Source organism: Canis lupus, chromosome 26 (assembly GCF_003254725.2).
Source record: "Canis lupus dingo isolate Sandy chromosome 26, ASM325472v2, whole genome shotgun sequence".
Taxonomy (NCBI): Eukaryota; Metazoa; Chordata; class Mammalia; order Carnivora; family Canidae; genus Canis; species Canis lupus.
The window spans coordinates 1,464,260-1,482,512 of NC_064268.1; the positions used below are offsets into that span (position 1 = coordinate 1,464,260).

The window sequence follows — 18,253 nt, forward strand, 5'->3', positions numbered from 1 at the left end:
GCCAGGCCCTCCTCTCACATCCTGCCCCGTCAGAAGCATCTCCAGCTGCACACCCACTCCTTGCCAGCAGACCTGGCCCGTTTTGGTTCTTTCCCACACACAACGCTGACATTTCCTGCTCAGGCCACTGATGCCTGAGCATCACTAAGTCCGTCTTCCAGTGCAGCTGTGGTCGCCCCGCACACTTGACGCTGTTGCCGGCCACATCCTCTGTGCGCACCCTTCATACACGGCTTTGCAACAGTGTGCCAGCAGGGTTCCTCCTGCCACCTGCTCCTTCCCGGTCCTCTTGTCAGGCTCCCCTCCTCTGCCTGGGTGTGAGGTGTCCCACACGGATGGCCACAAGCTCTGGTCCCTGTGTTCATTCTTCAGCCCTCAAGACGGCCCATACATTGACAGATCCCGAATTTCTGTCTAGAATGTTCCTGTCTTCTAGCTCCCGACTCGTAATCCAGGTGTTTACTTGACGTCTGCATTTGGGTGGCTCATGGGAGGTGCAGTCAGCAAGCCAGGAAGAAGCTCCGTCCAGAACTCACTCTGTTTCTTTTTTAAATCTTTTTTTTTTTAATTTTATTTATTTATGATAGTCACACAGAGAGAGAGAGAGAGAGGCAGAGACACAGGCAGAGGGAGAAGCAGGCTCCATGCACCGGGAGCCTGACGTGGGATTCGATCCCGGGTCTCCAGGATCGCGCCCTGGGCCAAAGGCAGGCGCCAAACCGCTGCGCCACCCAGGGATCCCTGTTTCTGACTTAATAAGTGGACCACAGGCCATCTACCTACTCATTCTTTGTATTCTGTCTCGCTCCTCATATCTGACCCAGCACTAGCCTGTTCATTTCATGTCCCCAATTCCCTAGATTCCCTGGAATCCATCTACTTTCCCCATCTCCACGGCCTCCACCCCAAGGGAACACAGCATCGTGCCTTGCCTGCTGCCTGTAGGCAAGGCCTGGTCCTGTGACTTCACAGATGGTCCTTGCCCCCTCTGACCTTCCTGTGGCGGATTGAATGCCCTTCTAAAGAAGCATGTGGGGTCCTCTGCCTCTGTTGCTGGGGACCTTCCCCTGCTCCCCTCACAGCAGGACAGAGAAAAAACCCCTCCCCATGGCCCTGCATGCCCTCTCAGCCTCCCTGTGCCACCCTCCCCGTCCACCCCTGTCCCAGCCGGCCACGGGTCTGTGCCTGTGCTGTTCCCTCTGCCTGGGGCCCCCTCCCTGCTGCCCTTCCTGGCCACTTGCGGGGTGCCCCCCCGTCTCAGCTCTGCCCCCCAAGGGGCCCTTTTCCCTCTCCTTTTTGGACCAGGTGGGTATCACTGTTGTCTCCTTTTCCCTGGTGCCACTTACACACTTCATGTGCTCATTCAGTTCCTGTTTGTCTTTTCCACTAGACTGTCTGCTCGTGTGTTTTTATTCATCATGAAATGCACAGCACATGGTATAGAGGAGGAGCTCAGTTAATACGGAATGAATCAGTGAGTTACAGACAATAGTCTTGGTAACTGGAAATCAGAGGCTAGAAAAGGTGGACACTCCAACCCAGGTCTTTGCGACACCAGCATCCACTGCCTGGTCCTCACAGACCTGACCTTGTCTGTTCTCTCCATAGGCGGGTTCAGGGCCCATCTGCATCTCCTTGTGTGTTCTCATTGGCATTTGTGCCTCAGGAAGCAAATGTGGTGTGTTACTGAGTCAGGACTTGACACACACAGACCTCCAGTCATCACCCGGTGCTGGGTTCACTAAGAGATTTGGAGGTCAATCCCCGGCAAAGGTCAGGCACTTCAACTGCAGGACTGTTCTTCTATATTGGGAAAAGATCATACATCAAGTTTAACATAATTCACAATAGAAGCATGGAAACACACACTGCTTTGTCAAGAATTAAAATTGAACATAAATTCTCTGAGACAGTGCAGTGTAGATGAGAGTCTGATTCTCACAATCATTGTTAATGTGACCATAAGAGGCAGAATCACAAGTCCTACGGATGAAACCAGCTCACTAAATGTGCCCTCCAACTCTTCTGTCCTATTTTTGAAACCACAAAAGCCCATGTGGTGTGGCACAGCCTGGCGTCTAGCCTGCATGGGTCAGGCGGGCTGCGAGCACTCATCATCTGCGGGCTCCCGGTTGCTCCGTCACGTGGTTGGGGTCTGTCCTTCTGTGATTTTTTCCAGTTGTTGAGGCCTGTGTGGACAAGTGACCAGGCTCTTGGTGCTTCCACAGACTGGAAACCTTGCCTTCCATTTCCATGGGGCCAGGAGCCCCCTACTTGTGTCTGACAGGAGCAAGTCCCTGCCACAGCCACCAGCTCAGGGCCCAGGTGGTGTCCAAGGGAACCTGAGCATCCAGTCCTCGGCAAGGCCCAGTGGCCCGAGCTGCTCCCTCTGCCTGCTCCTCCTGTCACCTGCTCTATGAAGTCAGGGGCCATCAACCAGCCACGGATCATAGCACATTTCCATGTCTGTGTCCCCATCCGCCCCTGAACTCGGCCCCAAAGGGCGTTCTGCGGCCCGCACACCTTCTGTTGAGAGCAGGAGTGCTGTGTCCTCAGGGAGTTATTGCCCTGGTTCACATCACCATCACTGACGCTGGGGAGCCCAGGGATGGCTTCCAGGGCTCCTAGGGGTGACGGTGAGGTGGCGCCACATCACCAAGCTCAGGTCACTCCTGCAGCAGGGACAGGCTTCCCCTGAGGATGCTGGTGGCAGGGGTGGCATCTACCCTTGCATTCTCCTCGTGTCTTCATCCATAAGGACTTGCTGAACATAAGTGGAGCACACTGACCCTAGCTTCTCTGTACAAAAGAGGAAACTGGCTCGTCTGACCTGGAAGGGCAGCTGGGCAGGACTGGTGACGCTTCATCAGAATCTCTCCCTGATGGCATGCCACTGCTATTGGGTGCTGAGGTATCCAGCAGCCACTAGGCTGCACCTGTCCCAGTGTCCTCTCTGCCCTGGTGGCATTGCTGCAGCTACAGAGAAGGTGCATGGTCCGGGGTGACAAGAGTCAGCTCCAGGGGAGGCAGGGCCCTTGAGGAAAATCAGGGCACAGGGAGCCAGGAAGTGGGTCCATGGGTGCTGAGAAGCCGTAACATTTTCCTGAGCCCAGGGCCAGGCGGATGTGGGCTGATAACGTGAGCTTCTGGGAGCCCCTTCCACAGAGCAGCTCATGGAGCACAACATGAAGCAGAGGAAGGGACAGATAGGGGAGTCAGTGTGTCCATGGGTCAGAGGCATGTGGCTCACGTGTTGGGACCTCCTGGGCAGCTCTGTGGTGCAGAATGCAGCTTCCTAGAAGCTGCTTTCCACGGTGAGTAGAAATGATCACTTTTTGTGGCAAATAAAATAGAAACATTTGGCATTATTCCTAACAGCCCTACAGCCAGGCTTTGCTCTAGATCGGCCTTTCACAGTGTTTTAAACCCATACTGGCTCTTACAGAAATGAAAATATTCAGAAATAAAAATATGACCTCCTTGGGTGGTGCTGCTATAGTCCCCTTGGGGGCCATGTCTCTGGTTGAGGAGCTCATTGTCTACAAATCTTTCATCCAAGGAGATGTGCTAGGGAAGTTTGTATTAGTAAAACTGTATTTTTCCCAGGGGAAGACCATTTGAGAGACACAGAGAGAAAGACAGACAGAGATTACTTATAGTGATCATAAATAAACTCCTTTGGTCAGGCCTAGGCTATGAAGCAATTTAATAAATTAGAAAGGAGATTTTCTTTTGACTGGAAAATCTGTGTCTTTGAGAAATGCCATTGCAAAACAAGAAGTGTTGGCACAGTTAATGCAGGGAGCTCTGCTCACCCTTTACTGTGACAGAGGACTCAGTCATAAAGCCCTCTGCCCGCCAGCGGTCTCACTGGAGCCCCGGCTCTCTCCAACAAATCAGGAATGTGCGAGTAGAGGACACGGCATGGAAGGGCCAAAGGGTCACTTCGGAAGCTGGATGTGAAGCTCAGCTCCTTTCTTCTTACACCGAGATCGAATGACGTGTTAGAATGTGATCTGCAGAATGTCTGCATTGGAGAAATCCCACCCAGGGTGTCTGGGATAAGTGATTTATAACCCGTTTATCCCATGGGCAAGAAGCTCCTGCAGAGAACATTCCAGAAGGAGGTCCAGAGGCAATGACTGGGATACTTTTGATGTGGATGGAGGATGGAATCTGACCCAGGGCCTGGGAGGCCCCAGGACGGGTCCTAGGTGGGATGTCCGCTGTCCCAGGTCTCCTTCCAGATGGCACCTGAGTATTTGTTCTACAATACAACAAAAGCCCGTATCTCAGGAAGCAAACATGGTAGGCACTAATACCAGAGCCCAGGAAGGCAGGAGGTGAGGATGCGAGAGTTGGAGACATGATCTGGAGGGTTGGGGGGTGTGAGCTGCCCATGACTCAGGGTGGGCTGTCAGCTGGGGGTCAGATGTGAACACAGGAAAGAGATTACCCGGAATGAGGTTGCATTGCCCACGGCCATCAGTTCAGGGAAGCAGGATGACATCAGGAGGGGTGCTGTTGGGGCACCTGAACATGAGGCCTTTGAAGCTGAGCAAGCCACCTGGAGAAGGCCACGCGCTCCCTGCCCCCTATGGAACTGCTGCATCTGCCCCTGAGACCCCCTCCCCCAGCGGGGTGCAGGGAGAGCTCTGCTGTCTGCTGCAAGAGGACCAGATGCATCTGAGCTGACTTGCAGAGACAGAAATGCTTGGGACCGAGGGGTCGTGGCGGGTGCCTCAGTCCCTCGGCCGCTAGAGCAAAACTCCACAGAGAGAGTGAGGGTTAAGCGACACACATTTGTTCCTCAGGTTCTGGAGGCTCAAGTCCTAGATTAGGGTCCAGGGTGGTTGGGTGTTGGTGAGATGGCTGCTTTCATGTGTCTTTATGAGCCCTGGGGGTCTCTTCCATAATGGTGCAGTCCCATTGGTCTGCTTTGTTCTAGACCAGCCTTTCACAGTGTTTTAAACCCATACTGGCTCTTACAGAGAGTAAGAGCAGGAGTGCTGTGTCCTCAGGGAGGACTCCCCTCCCTCAGGCTCTGGTGATGCCTGAGCACTGTGCACATGCACCGTCCTTCCAGGGGACAGGGCACTGCATTTGGGAGGTGCGTCATGCCAGCTGGGAACTTCATCTCCCAGGAACCGTGCACCATTCTGACCAACAGGATGCAGGCAGAGGTGCGGACTCCCAGGCAACAGGTTCCTTTATGAAATGGGCTGGGTGCTCCCTGTTCTTCTGTCAGTAATGCAGCTGGTGCAGCCCTCTGGGAACCACCAAAGTAGCATGGAGTGCCTGAATCATGTGCCACGGCTGATCCTGAGGGCTCCTCGGGCGTCCACCACCATCGCCATCATTATCACTGCATTACCACAACCATCATCATCATCATCGTCACCTTGACCACCACCACCATCATCACCACCATCATTATCATCACCACATCATCACCATCATCACCATCATCCTCATCATCACTGTCACCATGACCACCACACCATCACCCACATCATCAACACCATCACCACCACCACCATCAACAGTCATCATGCTAATCATCATTGTCACCATGACCGTCATACCATCATCACACCATCATCTTTACCATCACCATCGCCACCATCATCATTCTCAACAGTTACAATCTCCTGGAAGCTTCCATTTACAAGGAGCTGAGCTACGAAGTTTGCACACATTCACGTACTGCATCTTCCCACCACTCACATGTTGAGTGAGCTCACTTATTCACCAACACTCAGTGGAGATCTTAATCACCTGGACTACTATACATCTGATGATAATCTTCCTCCTACTGCATTATCCTCCCAGTAGCACTCACTGAGTGCTTACTGTTTGCCAGGAATGATAAATTACTCATGCAGTTCTCACAGTGAGCACTCGCAGTAAGGACTGTTGTCATCCCCATTTTACAACCGAGGCAACTGAGCCTCATGGAGGTAAAGTTACTTGGCCAACACCAGCAAGCCACGGAGCAGCAGAGCCTGCATTTGAGCCAGAGAGTCTGGCCCCACAGCACAGATCAAAGAGGACCACTCCACTGCCTGCCAGACACACAGGCCACTACAGTGTGATCTGGTCCCTCCTCCTTACACAAACTATCTCCCAAGTCCCCGAAGACCCACCAGTAGGAGGGTAGAGGGGAAAACACATGGTCTTCAGATCCTAGCATGGGAGATTTTTCCACATATACGCAGTCGAGCTGGGAAAATGTGTCCAGGAAGCAGACGCTCTGACTCGGCACAAGGCTGGCTGCTATTCAGACCAGGGCGAGGCTTCCACTCCAGACATCTTAGCATCTTGCCAGGAGGCTCTGCTCCTCATTTCCCCTTCATTGCAATTCCAAGGTTTTGCTCAAGGTAGGACAGGTGAGAAACTGTCCCTACCACAAAGAGCAGACGGCGTTCTAGACAGAGCAATCAGGGGGAATGGATTCTAGGAAATGGTGCAGGTAAGACAGGCTGACCTGGGGGGAGGGCTGCGTCCCCTGACTGATAAGCAGCTGCAAAGGGCGTGTGGCCCTGTCCCTCCCCAACTGGCCCCCAAGCCCAGATGTCTGCAAGTCTCCCCACGGTTCGTCTCCAGAGAGGCAATCGGGCTCATTAGATCAGTGAATGTCCGGCATCAATACTCATCAAGAATGTATGCTGGCTAATCCTCCCTCTTCTGCTTTGCTCTGGAGACGGAGGTCTCAGCCCTCCCAGGGTCATTCACAGCATTTCCAGAACCCGTAGCTGGGCTGTATATGTGCATAGGATCCTGGAGTGTCCACTCGATGGAGCCCGGGGTTCTGTTCTCTCAGGACCGGGGTCAGGGATGCCAGTGTCCTCATGGAGAGGAACCTTGTGGGCCGCCCTCATTGCACCTGCTCAGGCACCAGCTCTGCACCGGGATCCAGGCTCTGCACAGTGTACGTGGCTGCGGATGGATGTCAGCTCAGGACCCACTGCTGGGACTCCAGAGCCCCTCCCTGCAGGGGAGGAGACAGAGAGGTGCTGCGCTTGGGTGCCGATTGGACAGAGGCCCCGAGGACGCGCCACTTTCCCAGCAGCCAGAGTGGGTTGTTTTCAGAAACAGACTTGGAGTCAGAAGGGATTTACTTCAGGATTCACGTGTGTGTGTTTGTGTGTGTGCGTGTGTGTGTGTGTGTGTGTGTGCAGGTGGAGGACGCTGTTTCCAATGCATGCCCTCCAAAACAAACTCCCAGGACAGCTGGGGTGGGAAGTGCTGTGTCTCTCCCTCCCTGTTGGAGATTCATAAACAGAGGAGCTCCAAAAGCCTCTAAGTGAACCAGTGTCCTCGGGAAAACAGAGAACGAGGTTCCCCATGGTCAGCCCAGAGCTCCCAAGGCTGTGTTTGAACGTAGGGCCCCTTTTTACAGAATGACTGAGAGCTCTGGGAAATGCTGATCCAGAGCAAGTTTTTCATTATTTTCACTTCATTATTAGTATGAGAGTTTCTTCCAACTCCCAATTCCCAAACAGGCCCTGACGTGGCATTGAAAACTATAAGGCAGATTTATTTTTGTCTTAACTCAGTCTCAAGTGGCGGAAACACAACGCAAAGCAGCTGTTGCAAAAACTAGAATTTACTGCCTCATATAACAAAAACATCTAGGGCGATGGCTTCAGGCATGGCTCGATCCAGGGGCTCACGTGACACTCTCAAGATTTTGTCTTCCTTTCCATCTCACAAATCTGATTCCTGCATTTGTGCTTAGGCTCTCCCCGTGCGCTATCAAGGTAGCTTCCTGGACCACAGTGTCACTAATATGTGCATCTTCTAGAAAGCTCAGCACTCTTCTTTCTCAATCATTTGAGTGAAAAATCGAGGGCTGAGTCTCACTGCTCCACCCAGTGCTCTCCGTCCCCCACTAGGTCAGACTCTGGCAGGGGAATCTGATGATGCAGTTAGCTGGGCTTGGGTCGCAGAGCCATGTTAGCTGAGCAGAGGAACCAGCCCTCTGACCACATAGAACGATTCAGGAGATGGCTCTCCAAGGAAAATGCAGGGCCAGTTACCAGAAGAAAGTGGACTGTGTGCAGATCCAGCCACACCAGCAAATGCCCATCATCCTTCACATTCCAGATCACCTGCGGGCCCCTGCCTTTCTATGGGTGCCTCCTCGGGGCAGGTCCCCATCTCCCGAGCCTGCAGGCCACACCTGGTCCACTCCGCTCACTGTCCTCACGGTGTGTGTGTGTGTGTGTGTGGTACCCGTTCAGTCAGACCAGCCCTGGGAGAAACGCATCTGAACTCACGCTTGCTCTGTGACCCCAGCTCTTAGCACACATGCCTGTGATTCTCAGGTGTTCAGGTGACGCCGCAGGACACAGGAACGAGTGACTGAACAGAAATTGGATCCGAGTCAAGGCGATTTCCTGCTCCGATCTGTGCAGGTCCTCCTCTCCGTCTTAGACAATATCATCTACCAGGATAGCCAGCTGGAGGCAATGAGCATGTGTGTGCAGACTAAGCCTCTGCCTGCAGTGACGGCCACGGGGCATCGTGTCGGGGTCTGAATGTCCAGGTTCAGTGTGATGCCTGGTTCCCGAGGCTGGAGGTCTGTGAGGCTGGTATGTGCAGGACCTGGGCAGTGAGGACCGGAAGGCTTGAGAAGCACCTCCAGCTCAGCTCTTCCCAGACACACAGATCTGCTCACTCGTGGAGACCAGTTTGGTGACCCTGGCGCCCACTCCTGGGGTGGGGGTGGGGGGCACGGTGTCACCACAGGGTCCAGTACACAATCACTAGTCAGTCGATTCCAGCCGAGGCTTGAGTCAAGTGCATGGGGTTCACTGCACTCCTGGCAGGTGTGCTGCAGAATTCCCACACGTGGGGAGGACGGGTGGGGGTCCGTGTGGTCCAGACCCCCATACTGAGTCGGGGAGGACATGGGATGGTGCTGGGGGCCCAGATGCGTTTCCAAGATCCGAGGAGATTATTCTCCTTACAAGAAAGTGAGAAGGGCTTTACTCGGTGTCCTTAAGAAGTCCCCCCTCCTCACCCCCAGGCTGAGGAACCACTGCCTGAAAACACAAAGGGAAGTCGTCCTCCAGAGCCTTCCAGAAGACAGAGGGAGTGAAGCTTCCAGACCCCCTTGGGATGAGATGACTGTTCTGGCGAGTCGCTAAACTGGGAGGAACCGGCCTCTTCTCTGTGCGGCCCAGCTGTTCTGGACATGAAGCATTTACAGGAAGCTTGTCTGCGAGCTCCTTGAAACAAGATGCTGGACAGACCATTGTCTGCCCAGTCTCTTGGATCCTGGACACGCCCAGTAGGGGAAGCACTAGCTAAAAAGCAGAATGTTCTTGCCAGGCACATGTCCCGGCATCTCTTCCCTCCACCCGTCAGAGCCTAGGGGTGCGGGTGGGTGCCCAGGGTGCGTTTCAGCCCCAGGTACCCACGCACCTGCCTGCGGGCCTGCCAGCCCCAGCAGAGGTTCCCAGAGGACCGTTGGATCCTCCTCCGGGTAGGGGTCTGCAGGACAATGAGGGAAGCACACCACTCTGGGTGCAGTCACCCCTCTTTGGGAGCCCAGGTGGCTGTGCAGCTTGCAGAAGGGCCACTCAGGCTATCTGTGCATTTCCCGGAAACACTGCCTCCTCAGAGCAGGCGTCCTGCCCTGCTCTGGTCCTGCGGGTGTCAGGAGAGGAATGGAGGCACAGAGGCACCTGGGGCGTGGACCAGGGTCACCGGACCCCTCTGGGCCTCAGCTTCCTCATCTGGGGGCTGGAGGGCGCTGTAAGGTGGCCGGGGATGCAGACCTTGGGTGGTTGTGCTGGGGGCCGTGGGCTGCTCAGTGAGGGGTCACAGAGGCAGTGAGTGAGGCCACCCCGCGGGGACATCCATGCCCTACGTAGTGAGGACTGTGCCCTGCAACTGCCTGACCCGTCCAGTGGGCCCCCCCGGGGCTGTCCCCAGATCCCAGGGATCCATGTCGCCCTAAGCCTCCCACCAGGTTGTGTGAGGCCAGCCTCCGAGCAGCCCCGGCACGCGCGTGGTCATTATCACACCTTGTACTGGGAGACGGTCACAGAGCGGTCCGAATCAAAGTCGTGTCCCAGCCAGGGATAAGCACAGTTGGCTTGGCCTAGACCTGACCGGACTCCCCCTGCGGAGGGGGTCCCCAGACAGCCCAGACGCAGCATCTTTGCTCTCTGCTCAGGATGGGCCCAGCACCCCGTGGTCCAGAGCAGGACCCAGGGCTGGGTCGGCTCCTGAGTGCAGCCCCCTCGCCAGCTGTTCCTGCCTCCGTCGCCCATAAGGAGGCCTTTCTAAGGCCGTGGTGCGAGGTAAGGAGCTAGTAGCCTCACCCAGAGAACCGTCCACAACCTGGGGGCGTCCAGGCAGCATCCCGTCCCATGTGCTCGTGAGAAACACATGTTAACTACGCGTATATACTTTACCATTTACGTAGCATTTCCTGATCCCTGCTGTTTGACTCCCGGTGGTTAGAACCGGGTGGTGCAGTGTCCAGGTATTTGGGGATTCTCCGGGTACTGACTTCTAGTTTAATTCCATGACATCTCAGAATGCACCGTGTCAGTATCAACTTGAGTTTCCTGTGGCCCAGATACAGCCTGACTTGGCGCCGTCTGTGTGTGCCCAGAATGATGGGCACTCTGCCGTCAGCGTGCAGAGTGTTCTGGAATGTCTGCTGAGTGCAGAGACTCGGGCGTGTGCTCCGGGGCATCACACCGGTGGTGACGTCCCGCCTGCTGGGTTTCCGACCTCCGAGGGGCAGCAGGGAAGCCTCTGCTCTAAGTGGGGCCGTGTGAGTCTTCCCCTGGGGGAGGCACGGCCGTGGAAGAGCGTGGACGTGTCCTGGAGAAGACACTGCCCGTCATTCTGTCCCGGCCGGCTCGGCCCTGCTCTCTGCCCTGCTCCGGAGCCCGCTTGGCCCGAAATCAGCAGGTTCCCTCGTGCTTTATGGTGTGGTGTGTGTGGTGCTCCTCCGTCCTCCTGTGCCAGCAGAGAAGGTGGCTTTCCATGGCCGGGGACAGCCGGCTCCCGCCAATCGCTGCCCCGAGGTGCAGGGTCTCTGGGGCCCGGCCGCGTGCAGCTGCTTCCGGGCAGCGCGGGACCACGACGGCGGTCCTGTCGCTTCTCTTCCCTGCGTGTGTTGTTTCTCTTCCCCGAGTCTTCCGGCGTCTCAGTTTAACTGCAGGTCCCAGGGTCCCCGTCCAGCGCCTCAGTGAACCTATGATTCAAACCTCGTTCTGAAACATTCGTCATGGTTGAAAGAGGATCTTGAAATCACGGGCGTCCACCTGCAGATGACGACAGCCTGTCACGGCGTGTGCGACCATGTGACCTGCACTCCTGGTGCCCTGCGCCCTCGGTCGGCCCGGCCCGCGGGCCTCTGCACCTCCCCACAGACCCCTCCTCAGGGCTGGTTACGTTTCTGCTCTGGCTTCGTGGCCGCCCTCCTCTGCGCTGCCCCGTCAGCCAGATGCCCAGTCACCCGCTTCTCTGCGGGATGCCCCGGCCTGCCGCGCCCTCAGCTCCCCACAGGCCGGGGCCGCCGCCAACTGGCTGCGATGCAGCTCCCTCCTCGGGACCCGGGGGGCCGCCGGCGCCTGCTCCCCACCTCCCTGCACTGAAACCACAACCGAGAACCGGGTCTTCAAAGTAGCCTCGGCGAGGGCACAGATGCGGAGAACACCATGGAGCTGAAAGCAGCGGGTCAGATGGAAATGGCACATTAATTAATATCCCATCCTCCCGAGGCGAGGCGCCTCCGTTTCCATCTGGAGCTGCCGTGGGACCTGTGAGCCGGCCTGCCAGCGATTTCCTCACGTCTGGTGTGGACGGAAGCCGGTGGGCAGGTAGCCGATGACCTGTCATCCCACCTTGCACAGCCTCATCCGGGCCCTTCGGATCGTCCATGGGACGGGGGTTAGCAGACCCCATTCTGTGTGGAATGTTCCTGAAGCATACGGGGTTTGGGGGCTCACGGCCGCCAGCTCCCCTGGACTGCACCCTGAGGCGGGACTGAGGCCCATCCCGCCACCTCGCCTCTGTCCCTGCAGAAAGGACCGTGCTACAGGGCCGGGCGTTCTCGCCCGAGGAAAACACACGGAGCCCAGCGGGGAGTGCAGGGCAGAGGGGAAAGGGGGCAGGATGTTCAGGTGAAGGGGCACGCTGCTGAACTGCAGCAGCCAGCACCGCCAGCAGCTTCCCCACTGCCGCCCCCTCCTTCTGGGTCCCGGTAGAGAGGCCAGGAGATGACAGGAAGCCTCTGTCCCTTATCACTCATGGACGCTCGCATTCACGTCTTCACAGCACTTCATCATCCTTCACTATCCTCTGAAGTCGGTGTGGTCCGCGGACTTGGGGTCTGGGCTGGGGGGCCAAGGGCACGTTGCACTCCCTGTGGTTGTTACTCCTCCTCTGGCCTCACCTGTGCAGCTGGGCTTAGGGCGTGGCCAGTGTGAACTGGACTTCCCCTGGCTGGCAGGAGGCATCTCAGTCCCGTCTTTCTGGAAGTATCCTCAGCCGTGGAGAGCAGGAGCATGGATCCCGAGCTGAAAAATAAGCTCCTGGGACCCGGGGGCTTCCAGCTACAGTGACGGACGCCCAGGCCAACGTGCTGGGGTCCGCGTGCAGGTGGGGTCGGGCTGTGGCCCAGGCCTTGGGGCGGAAGGCAGAGTGCTAACCAGAGATGACCTGGTCACTAGGAAGGGAGCTGGGGCGAGGAAGGAGGTCTGCGGTTAGCCCACTGCATTCCTGGCTGTGGTCAGCAGGGTGGGCACAGGGTCTGGGGCTGCGGGGCGAGGGGGTGGGCAGGGACACAGAGCAGGTGGCGCGTTCTCGGGTCCCACCACGGATTCCTCCTGGACTCAGTCTCCTGGGAGGACAATTCTGCGTTTCCCCGCACCTGCTCATCCCCAGTTCCCACCTGTGCTTGCATCATCCCCGGGGATGCGCCTGAACCTCCTGCTTCCTCCCTCAGCAGGAGGGTGTGTGGCGTGCGGACCTGCAGTTCTCGGTGCCATGGCTCAGACTTCCCGGAGGTCACAGGAACCAGCGGTGGACGGTGGCACCCTGTGGCCCCTGGATGGGGAACCCCAGGAATGAAGGGAGCCCAGCCCCTGGGAGCACCAGGAACCTCGTGAGGGGAGGGTAGCCCTCAGGGACCCCTGTATCCTGATCCCTGACAACCGGAAAACAACAGTGGGTTGAATCTGACCCTTGTGTTAGGGGCCAAAGGGTTCACCTGGCGCCTGTCAGCTCAGTCTGTTCCAGGAGCATAACCACCCTCCTCACCACAAACACCAGTTGCTAAGGATTGCTAAAGACCGCATCACTGTGATTCCCCTTGTGCTTTCGGGCTCCGTGATCCTAGGTCCCGACCTCTGGTCACAGCTGCCCGCCCAGAGTCAGGGAGCTACAATCCACAGCGCTCTCCCGTGGGTGCTGGCCGAGTGGGGCTTCTCTGCCACGCCAGCTGAGCCAGCCTCCTGAACACTTACTTTGGGTAGACATCCCCTCCCCCTCCCCAGACCTCCCCACCCCCAGACCGGAGGAGACAGTGCTTAGAATCCTCTGTTTGCAAATAGGAAGACAAGGTGGTTCTGATTTTTCAAATGACCTCCTGACTCGTCCAGAGGGAAGAGAGGGTCCTGGTCACAGCGCAGCCCTGAATCCAGCTGTAGCAGCAGCAGGAAATCCGGGCTCTCACCTCCTTCCCCTTGCTGCCTCCTGCCTTGCCAGGCTCAGGTCAGGGCCCCGGAGAGCTGCCCGCGGGACCGACAGGCTGTGCCGGAGCCTCTGCAGAGATCCCCCTCAACCCCGACACCCAGCCCCACTGACAACCCCCCCAGCCTCCTGCAGATTCCCAGCCAGCCAGAAGGCACCACTGGGCAGACGAGTCCCCGGTGCTGTGGCCTCCGTGGGTGAGACAGCCCTAGGCCTGGGTGGGCCGGGGAGTGTAGGGAAACACACACACACACTCACCCTCAACCCTCTCCACAATCAGGGAAGAACTCCCTGAGGTGCCCCGGGGCTGGTCCTCCTGGGGAGGGGCTCCACCCGAGGGCCCCTGACCTCCTATCATGAGGGCTCCACTGACTGCAGGTGACAGAAGAGCCAACACAAACTAGCTGAAGAAAAGGGGGGACTGATGCACACAGGTAGTCCCAGAGTCCAGGAGGGAGTCTAGAATTGCTTAGGCCAGGGGGCCCGGCTCCTCCTGCATCCTGCATCCCTGTGTGCCCTGTCGGCTTCATGCTCACATGGACCTGCCTCCTGGTGACACGGGAACACCCTCCCTCCCACCTGTTTAGACAGAGGTCCGAGCCTGGAGGCTGGCGGCTCGCATCGGGTCCCGGGCCTACCCCTGCACCAGTCACGCAGAATGCAAGTGACCAGTTCACCAGCGCCTGAGTCCCACGGTCCATCCTGGCTCTGGGGTGCACTCAGCACCCCCAAACCACAGGGCCAAGAAGGGGGGAGGTGGGTCCTCACAGGGCACCCGGAGGCTGTTGTGAACATTCAGGACAGGGACGCTCGTGGGCATGATAGCTGAGATGAGACCTTCCAGAATGGGGCGGGGGTGGGGGGAGGTATGTGGGATGTGGGAAGCCCAGCCTGCAGCTGAGGGACGGGAATGCACAGGGGACCTTTGCCCAGGAGCTGGGTGCGGGCAGAGAAGGGGCCTGAGTTGTGAGGACAGACTGGGGCACTGGGGGCACTGGTCCCACTGGGCTGAGATTTGGTCATGGATGGTCATTTCCATGTTACAGAATTTAAAATATTTAAAACGCTAGCAACTTTTCAATTTCCCAAGCCCTAACATAATTAAAGTTACTTTAGTCACACTGTGTCTCTTCTGATCTGAGAGCAAAAGCAGTAAATATGCCACCAGCATATCGATAAGACAATTATTCTGTAATCCATTCCAAACACCGTGAACTGATCTGACAAGTGGCTATGGCCCTCTTAGGCTTTCTTGGCCTCCGGACACCTTCGAGGGCAGCCCATGGGGGCAGAAGGGCCTTCCGGGTCAGGGAGCGCATCCGTTCTTCTTCCCTGGTGTGAGGAGGCAGCACGGCCCTGTGAGCTGGCCTCCCCCCACCCGAGGTGGCCTGGCCAAGGAGGACCCTGTCCCTCCCTCACCACAGCCTAGCTCAGGGCCACCCAGTGTCCCCAGCCCCCGCCCCCAGCAGGAGGCCTGGCTCCCCTGTCTGAGCCCCCGCCCCTCACCCCCACAGCCGGATCTCACTGCCCAGAGCAGCCGTGAGCTCATCCCATACCCTGTGCCCGTCAGCTCCCATCACGGCCCCCGGGAAGCAGCCTCCCTCCCTCCACTGCTGCACCTCTGCTCCCCGCGAGGCTGGCACAGGGTCAGGGTCTCTCTCCGTGGTGGATGAGGTGCTTGCCCTTTGACTTGGAAACTTCAACATGGACTCTCCATGAGGAATTGACCGTTCGAATGCAGAAATAAACATTATTCTCTACGGAGGCCAGTAAAGCTCTTGCTTGTGGGACGTGGGCTCCACTGTTGGACATGGCTCTGCCCTCTGCGTGCATCCGGAGCAGTTTATTTTTTCGTGGTGGGGGTGGTCACCGCCTTTGAAACTGGTGGTTGAGGAGATGTATCCCCCACCTCCCAGCACCAACAGCCTGCACACAGGTGGACTCCTGCCGGCCGAGGGAGGGGCCGTGTCTGGATGTGCAGCCTGACAGTCGGCTTGGTCTGCCAAGCTCTACACTCTGGTTACTTCTTAGCTACAGGAGATGCTCCAGCAAAACTGATGTAGCCCGGTGGCACCTGCTTTATCTCAGCCATCTGCCAGGTAAGAGGGACGTGATTTACTGCCAAGATGCTCCATATTTGTCTTTGTGGCGGTCACCTCTAGAGCATGCATGACGCATTTCACCCCCGATACCTGTTTGCCGTGTGCGCAACTCTCGTGTGCCTTGGTGTTGGCGTTGATCATCTACAACCATTGATGCATGGCCCCGCAACCACATTCTTCGTGGGATTTGTTTAAGGTATTTGAATCCCAAGGAGGGCCTTTGGAGAGGATTACCCGGCTGTCTCTTGTGAGAGAAAAGTACTCAGTGGCTGGAGACAGCTCTGCTTCTCAGCCAGTTGAGACTCAAGCAACACAGTTCTAGCTCTCCTGGTGCCACCAAATGTGGTCAGTGCCACCTATTCTGTTGATCCTTGGTTCGACCCAAGAGACTCCTGCACTTTGGTCTTCGATTGGATGTGGGTCCCACGGCCGATTTCAAGGATCAAAGAAGATCCCGAGATTTGGGACCTGGGTTCTGGGAGGATGGGGCTGCCTAGAATAAGATGGCAGGAGCTGGTACTGGGTGGTCAGATGACTGGCTGTGGCCTGAGCCTATCAGGGATGTCACATGGCAACTTCAGTGTAGATGGCGTTCTGGAGAAATTGGGGCTGGAGGACCAGAGATGGGAGTTATTCACACGATACTTGAACCATGGGGTTAAGTGGGATCCCACGGGAGAACTGACAAAGAAAAGGTGGCAAGTAATTGACTCTTGGGGGAACATCTGCATTGACGGGTCCCGAGGAGAGAGACAACGATGGGGGCTGTAAGGAATCAGAGAGGCAGGAAAAAAATTGAGACCGTAGTGCCAGAGAAAACCATCCATGATGCATCGACAGGAACTGGCCAGTCATCAAAAACGTTTCAGGGAGAATGAAGAGAAAACCAAAGATGAGCCCCCAGTCACAGACCACTCCTTGCTGAGAGCAGAGTGAAGCAGCCTCATGGCCTTGGGGCTGGGGGTGGAGGGGCTGTGAGGGCCAGGCCCGGCGGGCCGCCACCTGCTGCCTTCCTGTCTCCCCGGCTCATGGGGGACTACCCCTCCCCACCGGCATCCTTTCAGGACAGTTAATCAAGAAGATTAACGGGCCTAATGGAGTCTGTGCCGATAAATGAGAGAGCGGCCTGACCCTGCATGCTGCGTGGCCTGCTCTCATAATTGGATATTCTGCAGCCTCCTCTGCCTCTATTAGGTTAACAAGCCGTGTTTGTCACATTGCAAACGGCTCTGTCCCTCTGTTCTCCTGGTGTTACGGATCTCCCGGGTTTTGGGAGACTGCGCCTCAGTGGCCCACCTGTCTTCTCTCCCTGGTGAGTCCTCTCCATGGACCCTGGGTGGCCTCTCTGCCTGCGGGGGCGGGGAGCACGGGGCCCCCAGAAGGTCCTTGCCTGGCCCTGCCGGGAGGATGACCAAGCCCTCCCAGCGCTCCTCCCAGGATGCAGGCCAGGCTGCCGGGGCTTCGCGTGAGGCTGCTCCCCAAGCTGGGAGAGGGGGGGTGCTGCAGAATGTCGGGGGCGGGGGGGGGGGGGCACACAGGACGGCGACCTGCCTGTCCCGGGCAGCTGGAATGTAGATGTGGGCACTGGAGCTCACGCAGCCCCTGAACGCCAGGAGGAATCCGATATTGAGACATTCCTAGAGGCGGGATAGAGCAGCGTCCTCCCCTTACGCCCCTGAACTGAAGAGCCAGCCTGGACTACACTTCTCCCGCTCGCTTGCGTGAGAGACAAGTCGCTTGCATCCTGTCTAAGCTCCCCTGCGTGGACTGTGGGGCCCGAGGCTCTCAGCCAACTGTGTCCCTGGTCCCTGCAGCCGGGCCGGGCGGGCGCATCCCGCCCCTCCGGGCGCGCCACTGCAGAAGGCGGCTGCCCTGCGCTGTGGCTCAGAGGGCAGCGGGCCGGGGCTGGCGCCACGGCGGAAGCCGACTCCTCGGCCTGGGCTGGGGCCGGGGATCCTGCATCCCAACAGGCTCCGGGCCCGTCGGGCTGCAGGGCCCCGACCACACCGGGGGCAGCAGGGGTCCCGGCCGGGCCTCCAGAAGAGTAAGGATCGATGGGTGCTGAGCCCTCCCGCCCCAGGGGCCGGGCTCCACATTCAGCCTGCCTGCTGGCTGCTGGGCTCCAGGGGCTGCTCCTGCGGGCAGCACGTGGACAGGAGGTGAGAAGGCCCACCTGCCCCCAGGTGAGCTGGCCGCAGCGCTTGCACGATTTCCTGATCCACGGCCCGCCCATGACGCTGCGCCTGCGCAGTGTCCGCGGCCCTGGCGCTCCCGCCGCGTGGACCTCACGTCTGCTGCGGACACGCTCGGCCCCGTGCGGTCGTCGCGTCCGGGATTCCCGGGGCCGCAGGAAGGCCGCGGAGGCCGGGGAGCCCGGGGAGCCCGGGGAGGGTGGACGCCACGGAGGCACTGGCCAGCACAGGCCA

At 57.8% G+C, this 18,253-nt stretch overlaps 1 long non-coding RNA gene across 1 annotated transcript; it reads right to left on the bottom strand.

The window, feature by feature from the left end:
- Positions 1-14,895: 14,895 nt before the first annotated feature.
- On the bottom strand, positions 14,896-17,213 carry LOC125753706 (uncharacterized). Its single transcript, XR_007406103.1, has 2 exons — positions 15,345-17,213; positions 14,896-15,057 (listed from the first exon to the last, which is right to left on the bottom strand). It is a non-coding gene; the product is annotated as an uncharacterized LOC125753706 (long non-coding RNA).
- Positions 17,214-18,253: the final 1,040 nt, after the last annotated feature.